This window comes from Colletes gigas, unplaced genomic scaffold (genome assembly GCF_013123115.1).
Source record: "Colletes gigas isolate AHSC1104 unplaced genomic scaffold, ASM1312311v1 Colletes_gigas_Sc00011, whole genome shotgun sequence".
NCBI lineage: Eukaryota > Metazoa > Arthropoda > Insecta > Hymenoptera > Colletidae > Colletes > Colletes gigas.
Genome location: NW_025106640.1, coordinates 2087277 through 2112564, shown reverse-complemented (window position 1 = coordinate 2112564; position 25288 = coordinate 2087277). Strand labels below are relative to the sequence as shown.

General features: G+C 45.2%; 1 protein-coding gene across 7 annotated transcripts in view; it reads right to left on the bottom strand.

Annotated features, from left to right (window-relative positions):
* LOC122398311 (protein tramtrack, alpha isoform) overlaps window positions 1-15753 on the bottom strand; it is a 60013-nt gene extending 44260 nt beyond the window's left edge. For 3 of the 7 annotated variants that reach the window (XR_006259179.1, XM_043398039.1, XM_043398045.1), the window contains exon 1: window positions 13626-13953. The gene's annotated coding sequence lies outside the window, so the exon portion shown is untranslated. The other 4 variants (XM_043398040.1, XM_043398042.1, XM_043398044.1 and 1 more) reach the window with 4 other exon arrangements.
* Window positions 15754-25288: the final 9535 nt, after the last annotated feature.

Here is a 25288-nt window from a genome sequence, read left to right as displayed (position 1 = left end):
TTTGTCAATAGACATACTCCCGAAATCCTACCCACTTTCTAGAAAAAAATTCGTGAAAATATGAAATTTTACAACGAAAAAAAAAATTTCAAATCGTTCTAGAAAAATTATTTTCGGTTGCGGGGGTCAATTACAATCATTTTTGGTGAATAGACATACCTCTCAAATTTTGTGCATTGTTGAGAAAAAAATTCAGTACGGGGTGGAACTTTAAAAGTTAATAACTTTTTAACAAAGCTTCCATCAAAAAATTGGTATTCTTGATTTTCGTTTTATTTTGGCCTCTAGAATCCCCCATTAAAATTTTTCCCAGGGGTGGCCGAACGCCGCATGCGGTTCTTTTACAAGGAGAAGGTCGCACCTGTGCAAACTTATGCAAACGTTTTCTGGCAATTCTCGAAAAAGAATTCTTCTAGCAAAACTAATTACAGAGATATCTGAACTTATCGACCATACATGTATGTGTAAGAAGTAAATTCTTTGGCTACGAGAGCAAAAATATTGTGGCGTCCTAGATTCGCTAGAGGAACTTATCGGGTAAGGCTTTCCTAGCAGATTTTACTTAGCCACGACTAAACGTTTGGACAGTTTCCTGTTCACGGAATATTCGAATAAAACATAACAACGAGAAGTAGACCTTAAAAACAACCATCTAATATCGATACTTTAAAACAAGGTGATATTTGAAATTTTAATCTGTAAAATAAAGTAGCTGCAGGAGAAGAAACAAATAAATTTAATAGCTCGTCGTTAACCCAGATTTAAGTGGAAAGTAAGTTTCGGTCGTGTAAGATCAACCAAATCCTTAAAACGATCCTTTCTTCTACAAAGACATCGGCTTAATATACTTAATATAAAAAGAGAACAATATATTCATTAAATTCTTTTGGAAGAAAGTCAACCATAAGTGGGTTAAGGTTAATATGTACAAGAATTGAATTCCTTGGTTACGAAATCATTCTAACGAGAATATTCTTGTAAATAGAGAATGTTGTAACAAAATATGACACCCTAGAAAGTTTTCTAGAAAATCAATCGCTTAAAAAATTTTCGTACCATCATTCGATCGCACTGACTACTTGCAGGGTTGAGGTTATTCGAAAATCGTACAGATATCCGAATTCTACGAACGAATTTCAAACATTATATTGTTTTTGGCTTCAAAAATGAAAATAAAAATAAAAGTTTACAAGAAACGGTTCCGTGTATATAATCGAGCACTAACGTGTCATAATTTTCTTTAAATAATATAAAACTCATGCAACAGAGGGGTTATGTATTATTTACTCAACCGATATCGTTCGACACGATTACGTCAGGGAACTGTTGAATCAACTGGAATTTTTCTTCTTACGCCTGGCGTTATTATCTATCCGGCGATGTTTGCAGAATATTTTCATCGATATAATCCACTCGATTCGGAATAGATATCTCCGCGGCGGCGAACAATTGCCGAACGTGTAGCCGATGAACCGTGCAAGAAAGTTGGCCGAAGAAACGAACCGTCGCGAGAACAGACGTAAACGAAGACCATGACAGTGTACATAATTGCGTTCCTCGAAAGGTGCACGTATATAACCAGGCATCGAGCCGCCTCTTTAGTTATATTTGTTTAGTCGCGCGCGGATACACCGGCGTGTTCGACCAGTTTTTGACCGAACACGAAAAAAAACCTTGACGCCCCGTACGCTGTGGGCAAAACGCGAAATAAAAGTAAGTTTCTGGTGTCGATCGAAAACGTCACCGTCGCTTGGGATCCTATTGGTTATCAACAAGAGTCCGCCCCGTGGCGAACACACGGGTGTATTAATCGTGCATCGACGACAGGAACACTCTACGCGTATAATTAAGCATTGAATTATTTCCAAAGGTCTCGTATCGTTCTTCTCGTTAAAAGCACCGCGACCGTTCGAACGCAAGACGGCCTCTGACGACGATTAAACGAACGTTTCGCTCTAATAACGGGAAATCGAGAAATTCGTTAAACGAGAAGCACGAAAGCGAATCGTCGGGGATCTAACGACCGTACGATTCGTTCGATCACGCGTGCGACCGTGCACTGCCAGCGATAAAGCTCGATTAAACGATATTTACGACTTCTATATCAAATCGAGTTACTACACGAGCTGCAAAGGCTAGATACACGCACGGCTCTATCTACGTTTAATGTTTTCATCGAATAGAGAACTCGGGGTGAACTGGTACAAAATTCTACGGAGGAAACCGGGGACACGACGCCCGTCACATTTTAGGTTAGGATCACCATCAGCGACCCGTTCGACCATCGCGCGAACTTCGTCCCGTTACATTCCCTTAACCTGTTGACCGGCCAACGTTAAGTTGACTCGTCATTTCAAAATGACTGCCGCGGACACGACGAGTTGACTCGTCGCGGACATTTTATTTTCACTACGAAGTTGGGCTTTGAAATTAATCAAACAATTGAACGATCGAAAACTGTATAGGTATTCCAGTACTTAAATATACGAATATTAATCAAATATTACTCTAAATAAGGATTTAAATGATTCGGGTCACGTTCGGAAAAACCGTTACGATAAGTGAAATCGATGATCGTTAGATGATAAGAATAATATGTATGTTTATAAACACATATAAATACAGTTGTGTATAAACGAACAGAGGCACAGCAACTAGATTGCGTTTCACATTAATGTATAAATACGTAATATTACGTGTGATTATTGGTTCTTTATCAAAATACAAATAGTATATACTAATACTGTGGTATGTTTCAAAACGTTTGTTGATTTTTATTAATAATTTATCGCAAATAACGCTAGCAGAATTTAAACGTCTGTTTGCCCGCTAATTGCACATACTCGTCTCTATTTGCAGCGATATTCTTGTTTTTATGCGTTTTAACTGTCTTTTCTCCTTACCTTATAACCATTAACCGTTTCACTGCGGGCGATCGCGATATCGCTGCTCGACAACTTGCTCATTTGTCGAATCAAATTTATTAAATATATATATATATATATATATAAGTGTCCGTATAGCAAAACTCTAAAAGATTTCAGTGACGTTAATAATTGTTTATGCTAAGTTTGTTCAATAAGGAACCTTATTCTTCGTATATTAAGGTATGTATACCAGTAGCCAACCATTCAAGATAACACTGTCGTAAAAGCTTATATATCTTTTTTAGTTCTTATGGAACGATCGCATCAAATTTATAGAACCACGTGCCAACTGTTCCTTTATCATCTCACAAGGCTAAAACTTATCAGATGTGTGATATATAATTATGTAGAATTTTCTATTGGGACCCAAAAATGTTTTTAGTAGTTGACACCTGCCGGCATTGAAAATTCTACTACTCGATCACTCAATTATTTAATAGCTAAAAACATATTATTTATTGTATACACCGAATCACAAACACTAATACTTTTAAAACAAAAAGTAAGGTAGATAAGAATAATTCAAGATACCTTAAGTGTTTTTAGGGGATTAAGTAATCTTTGAGGTAGCCAGCGCCATAGAAAGGTTAATTCATAACAGATAGGATGGAAATTTCCGTTAGCTATTTTGTAAAACTATTTTATTATTTTTCAAATTTATTTCGTAAATTAAACGGATCACGCGTTTACCTATAACTCATCGCTACTTTCAACCATTAGTCTCTAGTATTGTAAACAAAAATTATTGGAAAATGTAGGTTAACCGTTTGAGTGCCATTAAGTACGATCGCGCTTTTACTAGCATAAATTTCACTCCATCTGGCGCTTTTCACACAGAATTTCGCGATCATCTACTCGAACAGTTAAAATAATAAAATAGAAATCTGATACGAGGTTCAACCATTTTGTACACTTAATTTCGAATGTATCGATAAATAATCGTTCTATTGGTCAAAGATGACCAGCTCCACCTTGCGCCCGATGGCTAACCATCACGTTCACCACCATTGCCCATCGGGCATCATCGCCACCGAGCAACTTCTGCCGACAACGTCATCATAACCGACCCCATTGTTCCTAGGTTACACGCCTATGTATATTCATCGCGTCTACAAGGCAACTCGCGGTGCACACAAAAACGCGGCATTATCGCCCGTTGCACGCGCATGCACACGCACGGGGGACGCGCGCGCACACACATGGGCACGGCCGCCGTCGCGGAGAGAACGCGCGTCTCCCGACACGGCTGACCCCGAAAACAACGAGGTTTCCGCGGTGAATAGAGGGATCTCGCGCGAAGATCGCGCGAGCCGCGACGAGGCACAGAAAAGAACAGCGTGCACACAGAGAGGAGGACCGCGCGACGGTTTCGAACGTCCTCTGTTCACTGGCCACGGGACACCTCGGCACGCGTGCTCGATCGCAATTTGTGTTGTAAACACAACGAGATGTGGGCCATCGTCGGACGGGGCACCGCGGAGAAGATGCGCGACCGTACACACAACACAGACAAAGCTCGTTCGACTTCACTGGCGCGCTCGCACGCGCGCGTCCCACGCACACGGGCACGCCTGTTGCTCACGCACGTGCGAACGTCTGTCGCGTTCGTATGCGTGGCACGCACACGCGTGCGCTAAATTCTCGTCGTGACGCGCACACGTCCTTAAACCGAGGATGTGTGCGCGTTCGTACGTGCGCTACGCGACTCACTCCTCTCATGGCCACGCATTGCGTAATCAGCACCAGCGGCAGAGTCACGCCGAGGTACAAAACGAACGACAAAGCGCGGCAAATACCGCTGCGTTTCGAGAGCCTGAAATCGTCGCTCGTCCTCCCTGACTCTCTCTCCCTCCTGCCTCTACCGCCCCGTACGCCTCTTCTCTCTTTCTCTTTTTGTTTCCTTTCCTTGTACCCTCGCCCCGCGGCGGCTACGACTCCTACCTTTTACTGTTTCGACGCTTCCGCGTATAGAGGATACGGGTACGTACCTCGCATGCACGGCTATCTAAAGGTGCCTAGGTATACTCCGGGATCCATTAATAGCGCTTTCAAGACGCTAGTTTTTATCCTAGGATTATTCTTACCGCGGCCAGGCGAGAGATACGTATCGATAGAGAAACGTTTCGCTGAGTCATCGCTCAAGGATGTACGTGCCAGTCGACAAAATCGTTTCTGCAGGAATTCTGCGGCCCGTCACGGTGCAACGCCGCGATATTTTCCCGTTTTTCCCCGGCGACGCGCGTGCGCGCTGCTCTCGCGATAATGATACCGGGAGAGGAGATCCGCGATATTGTGAAATTCAGTCCGACGTTATAGTTTTTATTTAATCAAAATTAGTAACGAGGCTCCGCGGTATTGACGATCCGCGAAGAATGGCGTAGTCGTAACAAGCCATTTATATTGCTGCTCATTATTTCCAACCACGTGTTTCTAGCCACCTTCAACCATTGATACATATCTCCTTTTATAGTAGCGTTGTACACGTTTTCTGTTCTGTAGATGATCGCGAACATATGGTCGGAAACGTTCACCGATAAATGGTTTGTTATGACATAATTTGTTGATTTTTATTTAACCTTCTATTGCATCCACTTTACTCTATTTTTCTAATATTGTAAAATGAAATTATTTCTTGGTTATGTATACGTTCATAGAGTTTTGGTTTATTCGAGCGAAAAAATATAAGTCTTGACACTTTAACCCTCTGTAACTCTGCGTAACTCTGAGATCACATACCCATATATCCATTTCGTAAGCCTGATTTCATCTTCTTACTAATATACATGCGTCCATTGTGACTCTAAAGCAATATGGTCGCCGAGTTATCTGTTTCTAACAGCTGTTAATTACAATTTCTCACATCAGGATGGATACAGTTAACGGGTTCGTTGTATTAAACTTTTCCTTTCGAGTAATATTCCACTATCTTCGTTCATCAATGTTTTTTTCAGCAAAATTCGAAGTTCTTTCTTTTCAAGGATGAAAGTTTCTTATTTTATTAAACAATTCTACTGCTAAGATAATTTACTTCCAAAATTATGTTCCTGAAAATTACGCATTTTATTGCCCAACAAACCAGAACCCTGCTTTAATTAATTGCTTCGTAACCCAGTATACATTATATTTTTCCGTTAACTCGTAATTATGATAAGACATTTGAAACTATAACCAGTACGAATGCAAGAAAACAAATAAAAATTATGACGTGAACGTTAAACGATTAATACTCGAACAAAACAATATCTGAACCTACAGAGCTATTAAATGTCCATATAAAATTCAGAAGTGGACGCATTATGCAATAGAAAGTTAACGACTTTATTCACCATAATAATTTCTTTTAATCATTTTTTAACGAGGAAAGCAAGTCTCTGCAAAGCTCTCTATAACACACAGAACCGGAAGAAAATCATTAAAAAACATGATTTTTGCAATTTTTAATCAAACTTTGAAACACTGTATCTCCTATCATAAAGCCTGCAGGGTTTCCTTTTTTTAGCGAAAAAGAATTTAAAAAAAATTATTTCATTTCTGACTTCGTTTCTACTAACTGAAAATATTAAATAAAATAAAATATATACTTCTAACTATTGCATATACGAGTTTCTGGAGACCGGTTTAACAAAACTAAAAAATTAAAAAAAAAAGAAAAACGAAAAGCGAATATTTTTCTGTGAAATTTCCAGGTCGTTCCCTTAACGGTCAAGGAGGGTAAGACACGTGAACCAGAACGAAGAGGAAAAGAAAAGGGGGCAGACTGAGGCGACCGGAGATGTCGATCGGTCTAGATTAAGGGTTGCTTAATCGATCGACCGAATTTTAACGGTGGATCGAGGTCGAAACTAACAGAGTGTGCAACGAACGAACGAAATAGGTAGCTAAACGGATAAAAATGATAGGTCGAAGTGAAGAGAGAGAGAGAGAGAGATATTCGACGCGGGAGAACAACGTGACGCAATCGCGAACGTTCGAATTTTACGGGGGGGTCCCCGTCGATACGACAGGACCGATCCGGTCGAAAAGATCGCTTCGTAACATCCCCCCGAGGCATCGATAATGTCAGAGAAAGAATGGCCGGGAGCGGATAGGTTGGCCTCGCGATAATCAATATCGCCACCCACGAAATAAACCGCTCCACGCGAACCGTTTTCAGGGTAACGTCTCTCTCGCCCGTACGGCCAGGGATTTTCCTCGCGCTGGTGGTGATATAATTCGGGAGTGTTTCGAATCGAGTGAGGCAAGTGTGTATGTACTCGGATATCTGTCCCTTGTCGCACCTCCTCCCACTGGGGGAGTGCCAGGATGTGCTTGGAACGATGAACGCGCTCGCAGTTCACACATTCCCCGAGTCGACGCGCGCCCGCGCGCTCACCGTCCCATACGTGTGTAGGTGCGTGTGCGGACGAGACGCGGCGCGATAGTTTGCCGGCGTCGAGAGCACAGGTACGGCTCATTCCGTTAGCTGCAGTGGAAGCACCAGGTACGAAGTTAACGGAGAATTTCGCGGCAAAGGGGAGGAGGGATTGGCTACCGAGGAGCGTGTCCCACATTTTAGAGCCTTCGTGGAGAAATACTCGCGGCGTTTCTGATTCGTTCGTTCGGGCGACGAAGTAAACGCACACAGCGAGAGGGACGCCGCGTTTTTGGGCTTGTTCCGAGCACGCGCGCGCGCGCGCGCGCACGAATGGAAAGTCTGGTTTTGTGTGTTCGAAATGATACCGGGGGATTCGTAACGAAATAATTAACGATTGCAGCAACGATACGCTCGACCCGAGCGTTACGCGTCGAAATGGTCGTTTGATAGCGTACGAGTATCTCGTTAGCATAATCATCCGGGAGGTTTCGAAAAACCGTGAACCCCGCTTGGGAATAATTTTCGTGAACCGTCCATCGTTCGGAATTTACGATCAACCTGGAGAATAAAATTCATGTAACCGAATAATATTGTACAACGGCTGTCTACCGGTGGCAGAAAAGTAGTAAAACATCGACAACCCCGAGAAGAATATCGCGTGTTCCGTCTAAGGATTCCGAGACGTTGAATCTCAGCTCTGAAGAGCTTGCTCTTTTGCCCCTCTCAAACATGCGACCACTACAGACACCGGCCCGTGTACACAGACGAGTCTAAGGCTCTCTCACGCACTCACGCATGCACTCACAGACAGGTCGGCCATCTTTCTTTCTGTTAGCCTGCACCCTACCCCTCCTACGCCTCCTCAACCTCGTACCTACCCCTCTCTGACGCTCCTCGCCCTCACGACCACCACCCCTTCCGCCGACAACGACGACGGCCGACCTCGCTGCGCGCATTGGCGCCCACCCTACATTTTTTTTCCACAGTCGAGCATTCTCGATTCTCGAAACTTTCCTAACCGGATCGTCTGCGCGTTTATATCGAAGGCCCGTCCTCGTCGTGCAGTTGTTAAAAATCTTCGCGAAACAACGAAAATTGTTTACGACAGGAAAAATAAAAATTTACGACCGACAAAGGGGAACACCAGCGCACGGGACAAAGCGACTGCATCGAATCTGGAAGCAGTCGGGTCGCATGATTTCCACGACGTTAAATACCACGCGTTCGAATTTTCGCTACGATTTTTAACGTTTGTAAAATTATACGAGTAAAAAGTCCAACGCAAGAAAAATATTGTTATAAGAGTTCTATGTACCGTGTAACGTGCGTGCACTAAAATTCGTATAAAAACTAACGTTCATGGCCAAGTCTAATTAATTCTAATTATTCTTGGCGATCAAAATTATGTGCAAATACCGAAACGTTTAACACCAATAAAGATAACTAATTTTCACTTCGTTCTAGTTATTCCTTCTTCAAATTACAAAGAGACCGTAATTTTTTGTCCAATGTTACCTCGATCGAACGGAATAATTTTCGTGTACGAGAGTAGTAGATTCAGGTCCACACTGCGTGGCTTTTCAGCGATTTCCTACGCAACGTTCCGTTCCCATAGAGCGATTAAATCTATGCACCGTTGCCGACCCTCCGTTAAATATGATCGCCCCTCGATGCGCAATGCTGCAATGATCACCCCTGTGTTTTTAAGTAAATTTTTCTCCCCTTTCTTATGAAAAGTTCCCTCCGAAAAATACCCACAGATAACAGAATCTGCTTTCTGAATTTTCAACGTTAACCATCACTTCGAACAGCACTTTCATTCCAGCCTTTTCAGCGTATGATTCATTTCAAGCTATCACGAATTTACTCTACGCTCTGAATATATTTTCAATTCTTATTAGAAATTGTACTATACAAAGGTTAAATTAAAACCCAAAATATGGTATGAATAGTCAATATTAAAATTATTTTAAAACTCGGTGCAGCCTTTGCAAGTTTAACTTAATAAAATTTTCGCCAATAATATCTATGCCCTTAGAAATTAAATAAATATGTTTATAGAATACAATATTTCTATAGAGAGCCAAAAATCACAATGTATCGCGACAATTAATTTCAAATCGACACCAGTAATTGCGTTGCGTCCGTCCATTTTAATAGAACCGTTTAAAAATAGATTTAATAAAAAGATCGTATATGCCGCGGTAATCTCGATCGCCGCGCGAAAGAATATTTCCTGAACCGATCGGCAGCGGTGACTTTAAAGGATTTACTAACAATTTGCCTGCGACTCGTTATTCAATACGACCTCAGTTTTTCAAGCGGCAGTCACGAGAAACGTGGCAACCTCGGTTGACGTACAGTGTCGTGCAAACGTATTACGTGCCTACCACGATACTAGACGCAGGTGTAACTAGGGCGCGAAGCTGAACACCCATTTCGCGATATAGTTGCATGGTGTTATGAAAACAGGTGCGCGTATACCCGATCCTTGTTTCGCGACAACTACGTACGACCGAGCCGGTCTTGTTGTCGATGGGTCCCGATGAATCATTTCGAAGATAAAAGAGTTTCGGGACAAAGAAACGACCGGCAGGAATAAATCCTTGGACACGTTACCCTCGGCGTCTATTGTTACGAGGCATTGTTGAGCAATCGACAACACCCCTCCAAATACCATGACATGTAACGACAGATAATTAGAACACGCGGAGGGTGAGGTTTATTCGTCATTGCCAAGTGAAATCATGCACCGTTCCGAAATGATGTCATCGCGAGACTCGTTCGTCACAAGAATAAAATTTTTTTTTTTCACCGACTATTTTGCTTTTGTTTTCTACGCCCGTGCACGCCCTGTTTCCCAAACAAATTGATCAGATTAATTCGTTTCGCGTTTACGCCGCTGTACGAGAAGCGATTCTAGGATTTCCAACGAGAACTACATATCCGTGAAAAACGCGTCACGCTATATCCGGCTGAAAATCAAAACTTGAACGAGTTGGCAAAAGTGCAAACTGCTGTTGGAGCCCGATATTCTTGTAATGGATATATCCTGACGACCACGCAGTCGTAATCCACACACGTAATAAAAGGAACAACGGATGAAGAGTACAGGGAGAGGCAGCACGTTGCACAGTCATCACCGTTACACGAACGCGCAGGCGCACGCACTTTAGATTGTGTACACGCTTTTTTCCCGTGAAATAGAAATCGGTAGCTCGTGCTATCTCTACCAAGTTACCCTTCAATTTCATAACAACGTTAATCTGCTTCTTTAACGCGTATCGGCGATCGTCAACGTACAAACTATGCTTGGAAAATAATTCGTGAATTTCTCTGTACGCGTACAATTCGATAAATCGTAGATACGACGAAATAGGTTATCGTTGAAACTTCGAGACTCATTGTACGTTCCCATGGATACTATTTATCTAGGGGGACATCGTTTTTGCTGCGGAAGAAACTGTTCGCTTTAATCTTTCTACCAGAACGCTATTAGCGAACTAGCGAGCGAATCGCGGCGACAGGAACCTGTATTATCGACCAACATCAGCGAGCGCGGGAGATTTGAAAAATATGAAATCACATTCACGCACCAACTACTACGAATCGACGAATGATACTTGTCGCGCCAATAAATTAGCCTAATATTACCATCACAAGAGGTGGACCCTATGCATAAAAGCTATTTAGTCGAACCCTCCCCATATTATGTATACGACCACCATCATCGCCACTATAATCGCCGCTTCAACCCCTCGCGGGTACCATGATAAAATCGACACGCTACTTTAATCAGGAACCCGCAGGAAGTGCCATGTAAGTTCTCATCGAAATACACGTGGGTACGGATACGTTGTGCTTCAGTGCACAAGCCAACACTTGTCGCTTACACACAGGTCATATCGTTTCTTTTTTTTTTTACTAACGCATCCGTGATTGGACACAGTTTCGCGAATAATATCGTAAATACTCTCCTTGAATATTTACAAGATTTATCATTTCTTCGAGCAAAAGTATTATCGCGCGACAAACAAATATTTCAAGCAGGGGAATATGTTCGAATACGCGTAATATTCGATCATAATAGAGAAATGTAAATACGTTACTGAGAACACGTGGCTATTATCGATATATAGAAGTGGATATTTTTCTTTACGATACGATGCAAATGGAATGTAGATTTTCAAATTTTGTTTCTAATTAATTTACGCGAGGAAATTTTTGCAAATAATACAGTAAATGTACGAACGCACAAAAGTTCACGATACTACTTGAAATGGATTGGTATGAACCAGCAAAGGCACCACGTGTTCGTACCACGTGGTTGTTAGGTTATTTCACTTGGCGGGAGGTCGATAGACGAACACATTTTTCACCATGCAAGAAAGCGAAATATTTTACATCAGGTAATACGTCTAAATGTTTCTATTTATGATCGAGACTGTAAAGAAAAATGATTAACAATTCGACGAAGTACAACACTCTAAGTTCAGCCTAATCTCTATTTAAGCGTGTCTGAATCTCAAAGATAACAACGACTCTGAGTTTAAGATAACTAGATTCGTCGAGCAACGATAAATCTGCACCTCAACGTTTCACACAAAATGCAAGTATTCGAAAAATTTGGTAAAATATACACGGGCACGTTTAAACATTCCGTGAGAGAAGTTAATCACGACAATTTACGCACAGGAGTGCAATAAACTACTATGAAAATTACCACGTATATGAAAGCATGCAAAAATATTAATCTGTCACTTTGAAATATAAATCCCTTCTATAAATTTAATAATAAAACTTTCCACGGTGAACGAAAAATCACTTCGAGTATTAAATCATTTGGAGTAAATTCGTATAAAACGATTAAAAGCGATGAATGAAATACAAAAATAATAAATACCGTATATCACGATTCACACGACACACCTGTACTACACCGATCTGTCCGTATATCACCATTTGCTCCATTCTTCACGTGCTTGCTCATTCACGATACTTTCTTTTTTCCAATCGCAAACATTTTACGCCAACAAACACCATTTTTTTTTGCATTGAGTACGGTTATCCCACTAGGCACAGGTTACATAATTTTACACTACATTGTATCAACGAAGAGATTAATTAACGCGCGCGCGGTGACACTACCGACCGAAAGGCACGTTCTGACACGTGCTCGGGCTCGAGGCTGTGGCACTGATCCGATCTCACGCATTTGCAAAGACGAGTAAGGTATGTATACACAACTCACCTGTTATGGTACGTGGTAACAATTGCAAACGAATCGAAGGCTACATTGGCCGAATACGAAAATGCAACAGACAGACGGGTAAAAATCACGAGGAGGAAGTGAGCACGATCGGCAGTAACAATGATGCTCCCTCGCGAGGGAAGGAACTGTAGAGGCGTACTGGGGAACAAGCGGCTCAATGAATACAACAAGGGGGAGGATGGTCGGCGGATGGACGAACGAACGACTCGACTCGAGTCGAGTCAGCCTCGACACCCCGGGGCGTATCGGCGCCTATGGGCAGCGCCATACCCGACCGCGACACACGTTCGAGAGAGAGAAAGAGGAAGGGAGGAGAGGGACGAAGTACACGAGGAAGACAGAGTGATTCCAACAGACGAGGGAAAGAGGAGGGAGAGAAGATTTACGCAACCCTCTCGTCGAGCGAAAATCCACGTCGAGAGGCACGCTGTCGTCGATGCGCCGATAAGCCACGTAGTATCCTCCTTGCACGCGCAACACTTTTTCTCGATCTTTTTCCAAGAAACGGTGAAACTAACCTCTCTCCTTTTACCCCGCAAACGTTTCCTCTCTCTCTCGCTCCCGCGATATTAACCCTTCCTACACATACGATATCGCACAGTCGCGTTCGTGCACGCGCGCACACGTACACAGACACGGGCGCATAAAATGATTTGCGCGTAGCATGCAAACACTCACGATTTGAATATACACCACACAGCAACTACGAACGACGACGTCGGGCACACGGCACGAACGAATAGCGAAACTAAGATAACAAGGGGCGAATAGAGCGAGAGAGCGACAGGTAAAAGATGGATGTAGAAATAAGGAGGGAGAAAGCGGCAAGAAAGTGTGAGGGAGAAAGAAGCGTCCTCTCCTCCGCACTGGTAATATCGATTCGTAGGGTAGGCTCGATGGCAACGACCCTACCTGGTTTGACGAAACGAGCTCGAGGCGCACGACGGTACATTTCTTAGCTTATCGACACCGCCCGGTTTTTCCCGATGACACCCGAAATCCGTAACAGCTCGAACGAGTGCCGTTCACGGTACGTACGAAAATTTACACTATGCACACCACGTCGACTTACCTTGGCATCCTGGGATGCGGTTGTTTCGACGACGGGGTGAGAGCCTCTCCACCGAGGACGTGCGACTTTGCCCGTGCAGCGCTAGGACGCCATGTCATCAAGTCGAGGCGCGGACTCGGGGCAAATCGCGCATATACACACCGATAGAGAGAGAGGCGCACGAACACCACGTAGCTGACCAACCCGGTGCCTGCCGTGCTGGGAATTCCTGCTGCGCCACCGAACGGCCGTCACGGAACCTCGCCTACGCCCGCCTAGCGCCACGCCGTGCTTTCCGTTCGTGGTACCCTTCACCGCTTTGCAACGCTCGCGACACCCGCCCGTTTGCGCGCCCTCGTTCAACCGAACCACCGAAGCCGAGCGCGCACAACCTCCCGCAATCCTACCACCGCCACCTACCCGCGAGCCCCCACTACACCCTTCACCCTCTCCTTATATCCCCCACCTTCTCACCCTCCTCGTCACGCACTCCTCCCTTCCCTCGCTCCGCAACACCCTGTACTCCCTCGCGCCATCCTGCGCGTTTCGTCCTTCTCGTTTCCCCTCTCTATACTCACACTTCGAACGCGCCTCTATCTTTTTCCCTCTCCCGCATTCCGTCTTTCTTTCTCGCGCTGATTCTCCCACTCTGACCACAGCCCGCAAGGAACGAATCGCCTGACTTCTTTCTCTTTCCGCCTAGCCGACATCTTCTCTTTTTATCTCCTTCGAAACCTACACGAACGCATTCTCTCGATTCGTCTTCCTCTTTCTTACGCCTCACCCTCGATCACCCTTCAAAAAGGGCACTTATTTTCGCCCCTTTGTTCTCACGCTTGCGACCACGATCTCCTTCTCGCCAAAGAGACCTTTCCTTAAACCTGCCACCTCCCCCTGCCTGTACGCCTTCGTTCTTTGGGCTTCTTTCTCGAACACACCCTCTCCCTCTCTACCTCGTAGCTACTTCTTACGTCGTGTTACTGCGCACTCGTTCTGGCAAAGTCGCCACGAGCTCGTGCAGCTACTCGCAAAGCTGTTACCCACCGACGACGTCATGCGCGATTCCAGAACTCGCGACAAGTCGCTTATCGCCTCGCGTATTATTTTGATAAAGGAAAATGCGGGTTAAAGGGGCAACGAGTCACCGTTAAAATTTTTTTAAGCCAACGTCGATCGGATTACACTACCAACGCGATATTGCGTTCATCCTTCGGTGTTTTTTGCGGATTTTTCTATCGTTATCGTTGTATCAGTTCCCGTTTAAATGTTTACGAAAGTTTCGTAAACCGAAGATACCGAACGTAAAAAAGGGTGGAAAGATTCGATACGGGTCTTTTTACAAAGAGCGGGCGCGAGGAACGGTACGATTCGGTCGGGGATGGTCGCTATAGAAAAATATGTGGGGGTGAGAGCAATAGAACCGAGAAGAAATTCACGACGTGTTGAGACGCCCGTGGAGGAGGTGCGTTGCGGGTTATACACGCAACCGCGATTTGCGTCTGCGCACTTTTTCCTGTACAGACTCGCCAAGCGGCGGGCGCAAGACAGAGAGAGACAGACCGTTCTCCGCCACGAGGCCGTTTCTCAACTTCTGAGCTGCAAATGTACAAGTACCAACCACATTTGCGTATCCTGGTAGTAGTTTGTCGCCGCTTCGACTTCCGCTTCGTTCCTCGGGCCTTGTTGCGTATCCGTGGGGCAAGAATCCGTGCGTCGTCACGTTGCCATGGAAATAAACGCACCTTCGTCCGATTTCCTCGTCGAGTCAAAAGTGTGTTGGTTCGCGTGTCGTCACCGGAATCGTTGCGCTACGCTGACGGCACCTTGACACGTTTACCCCGACACGCGTGTTCTATACCATTGCAATAAATGTCGAAACGATTTCATTATCGGCGCTCTTGTTACACGTCGATCATTATCACCGTCGATATAATCGATTCAATTAACGAGATATCGTTGTCACAATCGTTTCCCGCGCTTTTATTTGTACTTCCCTTACGGTAACAATGTATGTATATATATAAGATCTGTACAAGCAACGAGAAACATGAATGGAAGAAAATTCGGCCGTAACTTCGGAACGAGCGAATTCGTATACACGAGGCAACGCGTTTACAACACGAGGGTAGGTTTGATGGGATGCGCGGGGTGCTGTCGCGGAAGGATCCCCACGGATCTTTTCGGTCGACTGATAAAAAGGCTTGGAAGCTGCCTTGTCGCGATGGACGAGGCGTATACGGACAAAAAAAGTCGCTGGAAGGGGAAGCTCCGGAGAGTCTCAGAGTCGGGCAGGGGAGAACGGAGGGATTGTCTGTCGGTGGCGGAGCTGGGGTGGGGGCGGCAGGCACGGCGGGGACGGTACCGTGGACGGGGTAAAGAGGTAGAGACGTACACGTAGACAAACGTGGGTCGGGGTGAAGGGGACCTATCGCCGCCGTCACCGCCACCGCTGCCGTCGCCGACGCTGCCACGATGATTTGACTCTGCTCGATACCCGCCGCCGACGCCACGATGATTCGATTCCTCTGTTAGCTGCCGCCACCGCTACCGCCGCCGCCGCCGTCACCACCACCGTCGACGCCACCGTCGCTGCCCGCTTCTGTTGTTCCTCTAGTGTCCTTGGTTTCGCTCTAGCAAGACTAGCCGCATGCTAGTTCCACGTCGACTTGCGCGTTTGGAGAAACTCGGTTGGCTTTCCTACCGCCTGCACGCCCACGGCCAGGGCTGTATCGCTTGGGGCTGCGCCGTTCATTCTAATCTCATGACCTCCCTACTTATTCCTTCTCCTTCCTTCGTCGGCGATCTGGCCAGATACGCGATCGCGTTCGGTTATCTCTTACGACAAGGTGGTATTACACGAACGACAATCTATCGCGCATACTTTTTTTTTCTCCACGATTTATTCTCACTCGATCGTACCTTATCTTATCAAAAATCACGGTTTTTCAAAAAGACCACGAAAATAGTACTCTATGCAAATCGACGAGATTTAAAAGTAACGGTTCAACGGTATTTCTCTGCTCGTCGATGTGATTCTAATATGCGAGTGCAGGCGTGAAGAGGGTGTCGTTCGTAATCTCCTGCCTCTTCGGCAGTCGTCGGTCCGTTGATAGTCGTGACGTTCGATCCGTGGAAAGCCTCTGTAATACGTTGTTCCCTCGTTCTCGGCTAGAACAGGGCCTGGCTAGTATCTAGGGAACTTAGAAATCCAGTGGAAACTAAGCCGAGTAGAAGGGATACTATCGGAGGAGGTGGCAGCAATGGCGTTCCAAGTCGCAAGGAGTAGGCAGAGAGGAGAGGGCTGCCTCATATACCAAGGAAAAGAGGACGGCGGAGAGGGTCGAGGGAGGACGGAGAGACAGAGTCGAGGAGTACTACACGTGTCGCTGCAGCGGGGTGTTGACCCCAAATAGCTTTTTTAACGTGACGTAACCACGAAAGGGTTGAGAAACGACTAGCAACGTCGTTCGACGGCCAACCGACTTCTTAGCCAAAGCCAAGCCCTTGCCTTGCCTTTAAGCCTCGTGGCTCCCCGTTATACGTATGACACAACGATCCTTTCATACTCGAAAAGCCACTTGCGCGGTTCTTCGCCCGCCACCGCTATGACCACAATGTTATAATTAAGATCGGAGATACGGTCCGGATTTTTGTACGTCGCGCATACGCTCCACAATGAGCCACGTTAAACGATCGAAAACTCTATAGATATTACAGCAAAATTAAATTTGAAACGATTAGCCTACATACTCTATACCACAATCTTTGAATTTTGTATTTTATATTGGTCATGCTTTATAAATTAATTAGAATAAGTACGATTATATGTTGCTTCTTTTTGTCATTACTGGAAGTTAAAAATATAGAAATTTATTGATTTTTCTATGACGTGCAATTTTATTTATTCCCATCCCTGTAATTGTTTATTTGTCTTGAATAAAATGTTATTCCACATATCCTCGATAGTTTGACAAACTTAAAAATTTTAGAGGCCAATGGATCAGCGTTGTGTATTGTTTATTTATATTATTATCGAACATATAGGGTGTCTAAAAATAGGAAATGATATATGGTATCAAAAGTATTTAATAATAAAGAGAAGAAGGTAATTGTTACGCGCAAGGTAAGTACATTTTTCCGAGTCAAGAATCGTCGATCGCTGCATTTTTCGTAAGCGGGTTGCGCAACGCGTGAACTCGGAAATTTGACGACCGATGCGCCTGGGTTATTTGCGTTAAGACTGACCAGCGCTTGAATTTGCATTGAAATTTGCATGCGTGCACTTTATCTTCGCGCCGTTAAAGGTGGTGTACTGCTAGCCGCATGGTCAAGGGTGACAGGTTACAGCGTAATTATAACGCGGTTGCGACACTTTCGAACAGCTTTCTGGCAAAAATTCTGATTTATGGTAATAAAAAGCATAATGGTTTCGCAAGCAACATTGTTTGAGAAATGGAGCAGTAAGCAGCGTTATACGTCGTATTACAACCGAATCGATAAATCTCGCTTAATCCTTTCAGACCTGGACTTTGCGCGCGCTTTTCGGTCGAGTTTCATTGACTAATAACGTTCTCTAAACAATCTCGAACAGGTTGTAAATCCACCGTGTAAAATTTATTGGAAAACGACGATAGTTTTGTAAACACACACGCGTACGCGATACACGCTTTTAAGTGTCAGCGTCCCCAAACCAACAGAGATCTCATCTTGTTTTCGCGAACGAAAATTATTAGTCGATTGTCACGCGTCAAATCGAAGTCTACGGTCTATTTTCGTGTCAGCATGAGTTTGTCTAAAGCGGAACATCGATTCTTGTAAAATTCGATTTATTTTATTTTTACGAGTTCAAATTGGGTCGACGGTGGTTTAAAAGATTTTGAACGTCAGAAACGTGCAACGAGAATTAAACAAAATGTTTGAGTCAAATTAGGAATCGAAATACCGATAGGAGGTTAAGATGACACTTAACCCCTTCCCGGGCGCGTATGGTTTCCAGTTGGAACGGTACTGGTGTGTCGTAATACAGCCTTGTGTGTACACTGTGTATACCTAATTAGGACCATTGAGGAGAAGGAAAGACAGACGGAGATGTCGAATATAGGGCGGTCGTCGTTCCTTTTTATTTCGTCATTCGATAATGACGCCGACCAGACGTCTCGCGGACGATGGTTTTTCATCGTTGCCGGACGGAGTTTGTACAGTTTGTACCAGCCAGAAACGAGCTTTGGGAACTCGACGCGCCGAAGGTGGTGCGGAAAACTACACGGGATAGGTACAGCGGAGAACGAAACCATGCCTTTCTCTATCTCCTTCCTTAATATCACGCACACGAGCGCGCGACGCCAACAGCAGTGGCTATCTTATCAAGCCAGGCTACACCCTGGAGAGGCGTAAACGATATTTTTCCTATTTTGCCGCGGAAAGCACAGTGGTTCCCTATATCGATCAACTCGACGACGACCCTTCCGAAAAGGTCAACGTTAAGTTTTTGAGGTCAACGCAAATAGAAAGGGCGAGATACGGAGTCGTACGCTCGGCCGGGAAGTGTTCCCGAGCCCGTGTCTCGTCGTCGCCGTCCGACTCGACTCGGTTGTTTAGAGTTCGTGGCAGATATCCTTATCCATCGGTCGACCGCAAGAAGCCACGAGTGGAAGAAAACGACGCGCCGTTGTTCCTCCCGTCCGTTTTAGTCGTTATTTCGCCGCGTCTTACCAGGATTCTCGCGAGCACCGATTAGTAAGCGGAATACCTAAACTGTAACTGACGAATAACGGTACAAGCCCGTTGCTCGACTCTCGCCGCGGAATATTTCTTCGCGACCGAAACGTTTTACAGTATCCGTTGCTCTTCTTTTTCCCCCCGCCCCGAGGGGGGAAAAATGAAGACGAAGGCAGAGAAAAGGGGGTTAACATTCCACGGAGGGGGAAGTTGGAAAGGAATCGTAGAAGATTCCGTCGTTCGATAAAAAGAGTCGACAACCGTGGAGGCGAGTAACGGCGTGCATACCTTACATATACGTTAGGAAGGGGATGACTCGAAGGGACATTGCTCCCTGGCCTTGCCTGCCCTGCTCTGCTCCGCTGTGTCCAGAAAGGATCCACCTATCGTCCTGCACTCTCACGGCCCTTACGGACCGTGACACCTCGGGTTTGGGTCCTTCCGGCGACAGGTACCTCGCAAGAAACACTTCCTGCTCGGTTGTCGCGGGGAAGAAAGCAGAAAAACGGAAGGACGGGACGAAACGCCGCGAAACAGGTGGAAATGCACGCGTACGCGGTCGTTGAAATTTCATTTCGAAATACGTTTCGCTACGTCCCTGGCCGGTCTGTCCGGAAAACGCGTCCCCCTCTTGCGCTTCCTGGTCGTCTATATATACGCGTACACATATCTTCCCCGGTGTTTGTCGTGACCGAGAACCGGTGACGAGAGGCTGCAGGATATTCGAAATTAACTCCAACCGTCGAAAATAAAAGGGGCTGGCCGAAGATCTCGATGCTGCCTGAGTGTTGGATCCGCCACCCCAACAGGTGGTTACGGGTCTCTTCGACCCGAAGATAAAACTTCCCAACCCCCCCTTGTGCGATCGAGAGTTGGGATCCTGGCCGCGTGGTTTTCGGTTACGAGCCTGCCGTCGCGTTTTCTATCCCTACGCGGCTCTCTTGCGACGCCCTCTCCCGCCTTACCACCCAGCACGGGACTCGCTATCCCCGGGCTGCCTTTCTGCCTTTTTTCCCCTCCGTTCCCTTCTCTCCCTCCGCCCCCCCTACTCCCCCTCCCTCCCCGGTCGCCGCTGCGTCCTCCTACCCGCCTACCGCGGCTATCTATCCGTGTACCTACGTGACTATCCGCATCCCTATTCCTGACTTCTAAATCTAACCCTAGGTCTAACCCAACCCGTAGCCGTCCGCCCTTATACCCAGACGGCGGCGTCACGGATGGGGAGGTGTATATATATCCCCACCACGGCATCCCTCATCGAGGGGTCGTTGATCCCCCAAGGACAACGACCTTGCGTCTGCGGCAGCCAACCGTTCGAACGGTTCTGGGTTCCCGGATTCCTCGATTACCAATATCTTTCACTCCTCGCTTCTCTTTTTCCCCCTCCCCCGGACTCTTCTTGCACCCCAGTCATCTTCCCTTGCCCCCACCACGGGACGCCACCGTCACCGGTGTAACCGTCGCCTTTCGTTTTCCTTTCCGTTTTCTTCGCCGATCCACGGGCCCGGTCGATTCTTTTTTTTCCCAGCGGCCTATCAATGGCGATTCCGCTACGCGTTGGACGCCGAGGATGCCCGTGAATCGTAAAATACCGATTCATACGCGAGCACGCGGGAGGCGCGGTTCACCGTCGCCGCGGTCGTCAAGCAGATCCTTACCCCGGGGTCACTGGGTTTATAGAATCATAAACGGTCGTGCCGCTTTTCAAATTGTAGGAGAGTATGAAAAATTCATACGCGTCGTTCATCGATATGCATGACTCGACCCCGACCCGCATACCTCTCCCTTCGTGCTCCCCTGTCGTACCTTTTCGGTAGTCGCGCGCATAGAAATGCCCGTAAAGCCCACGCGACATTCGGAAAAACAGCCGCGACGCTGCACGCGCGACATCTACGTCGGAGCTCGCGGCCTCCTAACCACGAAAACGCGCAAGGAACGATTTTTTGTTTTGTCCGACCGACGCGTTGTTTGTACATCCGATAAGATCCGTACCGGGGCCCGCAGCGCGGCGTACGCATTGTTTACTTTCCACAGAGCTTGAACTCGAAACCAAACACGACCGATACCTGGTATGTTAAAACATAGCCATAGTTCTCTAAGTGGGTGGACGGGTGGGTGGTCAAGTACACACGTAGAGACCGACCGGGTACACATGTACGACATATCTTCACGCACACGAGCCTGCGCAGCGGTACGTGCGCCGCTGGCTGCGCGAACGCGAGTTGGGAGCCGCGATGACGTAATCTTCGAAGGGAAGGAACAACATCGCCGTTGACCTACTAAAGACTCCACGTTTCGTTCGTTCTGTTTCAGCCCTATTTTCTCGGTCTCGTAGAGCATCGTTCCTGTCCACCGTGTACGAGCGAAACCGTCATGCACGGACAAAAATATTTCGCGCAACGAACGAAGACAAACAAGCTTCATTGTTTGTAGTTACAATCTAAATTACACGATCGACGCGCACTTTGCGGAAAGAGGGCGTACTACGATATAGGTTAAACGGACAGTATTTCCTTGTTCAAAATGTTGCGGTAATATTGTTAATATGGTATTTTCCTGCTAATATTTATACTTTGTATCGAACAAAATATGATCAAAATTCCACCGCGAATCGAATATCAATTTGATTCGTTGAATAGATAGAATAATATTTAAACGAGAATTTCATCCAGCTATGATTGGAATACGGAAGAATTTTGTTGCGCGGAAAGGACGGCGCAGACACACAGCGCGCAGCTCGTGAAGCGGAGAAGAATAAACGCGCGACAAGTGCTATGCCGCAGAAATACCAAAGTAGGTCCTACAGGTCCCTCCATGGACCACCCTATCGTTACGCTGTGGTGACTTCTGACGCGTGAATACGCCCTTTGTCCGTCGTTGCTCTCTCCGTCCCGCGCGTTTCCCCTTTATTTCTCGTCCCTTTCCGCACCCTAAGAGCCCGCAGGTAAGCAGGTAGACAGGTAGCAAGAGCAAAGTCAATTTCGATTCGATACGAAAAGACCTAAACCCCCATTGTACGGCCGAGGGTACTCCGCGTGAGTCGAGGATTATTCGCAGCAGGATCGGCGGAGGCACTTAAATTTGACAACGATACCTTTTCACCTGTTTTCCCCGCTCCGAACCTTAAATTTTTTTTGTTCTTTTTGCAGGTGACGGCTTATTACCGACGGATCGATAGTTATTTCAACGATCGTGCAGAGTTGCATTAACCCTAATCCCCGATGGAGTTTCCTCGTCGATGCGAACCGCCACGTTGCGACTCCGAAACACACGTGTTGTTCTTTATTATTGCTATTAATAAAATATGTTTTACCATGCACGATTTAACTCTCTACAACCCAGACTCCGGAATCACGTACCCGTTATTTACTATTTTAATACGCGTTGTGTATTATGTTTACCTCGACTTATGCGAGCTACCATGTATATGCAAGGAACGAGAAAGAAACCTTGGAGTAAAAATATTTTTTTTAACTTGAAATTTGAACGCCTTTTTGTCTGTCTATTGGTACCGGAATTATTATCAGTATTTTTGATTATTAATTTTGTAATATCGAATGAGATCACTTCAATTTTTAGACAAAATTCCAACTTTTCTCTCTCGCGTGACGTAGTTTTCTTGCTTTTAAATATTTTTTAATGAGTCTAGTACCGATGATAGCCACGCTCAAGAATCTTTTCTTAGTTTTCTATTGTGGTGTGATCTTGACATCATTTTCATCAACACCAATCACTTATCTTTCTTGGAGGCTACCACTCGGCGCTCTCTACAATTAATCTACGTTTTAATTTCCTTTTTTTTTAAGTCTGACGATACAGGTTTATAACTTAAGCGTTAATAAATCGTGGCATTAACTTTAAATTTCGCGCGACGATCTGTTCTCAAAAGAAGTATTTGTTATTTGTCTCGCGGCTCATCTAAATTTAAAAACAGCGATATATACCGTAATTTCAATAATTACACTGATATTTATTGACTCATTTTTGGTGTAAAGGTTCGTTTAAATGCAAATTAACTCATTTCAGATTATACGAATTGAAATTTTACGCGAAGCAAAATTACGAATTTTCTTATATTTTTCTTCATTATTTACGACACTTGATTTGAAAAATATTTTCGGATACCATAATTAATTCTTCCTAAATGTTCGTTCTCTGGTACTCCACAGTACACTCAATCCGACAATCGCTATTCGTAGTTGAAAGTTAGTGACAGCATTATGTTAATTAAAGGTCAAATATTTAAACATATCGAAAGGTCCTCGTTCATCCCGCTATAAGTAGTAAACTATTACTGTCTCCTTAGAAAGTCCATCTGTTCGATCGGAAGATGCTGTCATCGTTTCAAACGTCTACTCTAGAATCAAGGGTCCGTACGTTTCGGTGAATTTTGTTTTAAAAATTTTATACACGTCAAATAATTAAAATACAATTTTGTCATCAGGACCCGATTAACACGTTCACTGTCCATTACCCGTATATGGGTCATAACGCCATGCTTTTGGATACGCCGCTAAGAGACTGGACAGTGAATGCGTTAATTTTAATCTCAAGTGAATTTTGTTTTGTTTAAATTAAAATCACGCGCTTTCATAGAATAATAATGATTTTTCAAACGTCGAGATACGCGTTTTGCAACGTCTGTGGGAGTTCTTCAAACATCAATCTCGACGCCTACTTCGAAATAGCGTAAAAGGAAATAGTCAAAGTCTTATGACGCCATTTTAAGTAACAAAGTATATAGAACACTCTATAAAGGCTTAGCTAATCCTAAATATTTAATTCCATTATTAAATTTTTAATTTACCTATTCTTAAATCAACAAAAGTTCTATCACGGATAAAAAATGGCGTGATTTGGACGCCATTTAAACCAGCCCTTTGAGGGTTAAAAACAATTCGTTTCGAGGGTTTCCAAGCACGAGGAATCTGTTCCCAATTAAATCGTACGTTATCGAAGACAACTCCCGAGAAGGTCTGTTACTTTTACCCGGCGCGAATTCACCGAAGTGAACGAGAAACTTGCCCGCCACTGGCTACGTAGCTTCTCGGTTTGCTTCGGACCAGTTGGACGTCTCCCGCTGGCTATGGCGTGTCGGGGTGGTTGCAACAGGTTGTTGCTATAGCAGCACCATCACCCGTAACTGCGGCTCCCTTTGGCTCGCCAAATAACCCGGCTAAACTTTTGCCATGGGGAATCCTTTCAGGAACGACATTCGGGGGGTCCGCGTAATTATTCAGATACTTTCTCCACGGGACCAAAGTCGAAGGTGATCGAGCCACGCACACCGTACCGGGATTAACGTATTCGTGTAACCCTCTCGACAATGCGAGTGTCAAGCTCGTGAATACCGAAAACGCGTTCTCTGCCAGTCGTTTCGTATCGTCTCGAGCGATACCACGATAAGGATATATCTCTCTATCTACCATTATCGCCCTTAGAGAAGAGCGTCGCCTTACAGAACACGTGTAAACCGTTCCACTGTATCACCAACTGTTTGATCTGCTCGATACGCGGGGAAAGAAACGTTTCGAAGCAATTGCGGGAAAATTTTAATCTATTGGCTTTCGTAAATCTTTTCCGAATCTACGCGCTGGAACGATCGTAGCAATCGCAGGATTCGATTCTATTGAGAATGTATAGATTTGATACCGAATATTTGTTTTTTACACCACTGTTTATGCTTCTGAGAGTTCTCGAGCCGATCGCTGATAAAGCGTAAGCGTATGGTGTTTATCTGCAGGAAGGGGGTGAGACATAGTTCGAGGTTCGGTTGTGAGTCAGGGATAAATGATGAGATCACCGAGGATAGAAATGCCGCGTGTTTTGCAGTCCTCGTGGAAAGAGGATATCGCTATTGATACATAAACACGGCGAGTCATGCACGACGCGAAACGTTTCCTCGCCTTCAAAGGGAAACGATAACCTCTCGCGGGAACAGTGGAGGACGCCACGAAACGCAACCC